Raw genomic sequence first — 1851 nt, forward strand, 5'->3', positions numbered from 1 at the left:
TACTTGTGATCTCTATCAAATAAATAAATAAAATCTTTAAAAAAAAATCACGTCCTTATAATTTGAACATAAATCTAAGAACTGTCAGACATTTTAAGAGAATCAGCAACAAAAAGCAAAGGCTCAAGACTAAACACATAAAAACTATATTGGAACCCATAGTCCCTGCTTTGCCAATTTCCTTTACAATGTATAAAGTGAACTTGTGCATTCCCAAGTCCAAATCTTCTAGTCCTGACCAGGATCCTGGCTCTTTGATGTACTCAGAGGTTTTGCTTTTGAAAGTATCACCTTTTCCTAAGGAATCATTAGTTTTCTCCCTCTTACCCTATACAAACATGGCATGATTTTTGTAAAACGAAAGAGACTCTGTGGATGTTTTTATCCCTGCATCTTCTGGGCAAGTACTAAATTCCAGTGTAGAACCAAACTTCATGAAAGGTTTCCTGTCTTCTGGACATCCAGTCCAATCAGACTTTCAGTTCCACCACTTGCCCAAGGTCACCAATTAAGTCGGCATTATCAGACCCTAAAGCCAATTAGGACTTGGAAACTAGGAACCCTCTAGCCAAGTGGTGGACACTAAGCCTATGCCCACAGAGAGAAGAGGCAAGTAGTTGACTAAATCACATCCTGTTCAATCTGGTGCTGTCCGTACACCTTCCCAGTGGTTGCAGGGGCAGCTGCAGCCCTTACTTCCTCCAAGAATGCTAATCCCTCTGTCAATCACTGTAGCTAGAGCACAAAAGGAGAACTGTCACTTCTGGGAGGAAGAAACTTTTTTGACACCCACACCTTCATGTGTTTACTATTTAACAAGCAGAAATATATCTGTATTCGAGTAGATCATGTATGACAACAAGGATGTCATCCACAAAGATGTGATCACCAAAATGCAGCAGATGGCTTTTCAGAAAATGTCTGAGATTGCTACTCTGAAAAAGGATATGATTATTTTGTAGAAGAGTAACTTTTCAGCCCACAAAGCAGAAAATGAGAAAAAAAAATAAAACTTGAATGATATCAGTTAAAACAGTGAGTAATGGATGAAGTGATCAAGGTCCAAATAGATGAAAAATTAAACTTCAATCTAGGGAAGAGCAGGATTAAAAATATATTGTATTCACTGAATAAAAGGAAGCTATATGAAATGAGGACAGAAGTGGCAATTTTGCATACCCATGGATACCCAGCAAGATGGGGCTGTCACCCAGAGGCACAGAAGGAGTGTACTGAGGGTGCTGGCTTTGAAGCCTTGGAAGAACCATGCAAACTTTATAATATTAAATATTTATCAGAGTCTGTATTTGCATGCCTAACAACAGCTCTGGGATTGTATTGGCTATGGATATAACTTTTTTATTTAAAGAATGCTTGTTTTGTTTTTACTAAAAGGTAAAATAGTCTTTTTGCCCCTGATCTCAAAGTTTAACCTTGCTTTTGATTTTATGTACATTGTTTACTTTGCACTAATTACAGTTATAAAACAAATGTAAAGATGCCATGAACTTCATTATACTCCCTTTTGTCATTTCTGTTTGGTGGACTTTTTAATGCTGATGTTGCTGAACAATGTGCATTCTGCTGGACAAAGAACTTTGCCTCACCTGTGGTGCACAGTAAAAGTAACTATTGTTTAATGTCCACAATTTAAAATAATCTTCATGTATAGGATCTGGATGATCCAATTAAAAGGCAAAATGCCTTTATCACATGACATATTCACTCTAAACAAAAAACTCCCAAAGCCTCTTTTTCCAAGCTCTAATAACAGCTATTCCCTCTATCACACTTAGGCTTCAGAATGTGTTGTTTTAACTAGTGCATAGGTGTATTAATGATGCAGATAAA

The 1851-nt window shown here is 37.1% G+C and overlaps 1 pseudogene; it reads left to right on the forward strand.

Annotated features, from left to right (window-relative positions):
- The first annotated feature begins 848 nt into the window (after positions 1-848).
- On the forward strand, positions 849-1354 carry LOC111149613 (annotated as a pseudogene).
- The last annotated feature ends 497 nt before the right edge of the window (positions 1355-1851 follow it).

This window comes from Enhydra lutris, unplaced genomic scaffold, assembly GCF_002288905.1.
Source record: "Enhydra lutris kenyoni isolate GAN:26980312 unplaced genomic scaffold, ASM228890v2 scaffoldscaffold2, whole genome shotgun sequence".
NCBI lineage: Eukaryota > Metazoa > Chordata > Mammalia > Carnivora > Mustelidae > Enhydra > Enhydra lutris.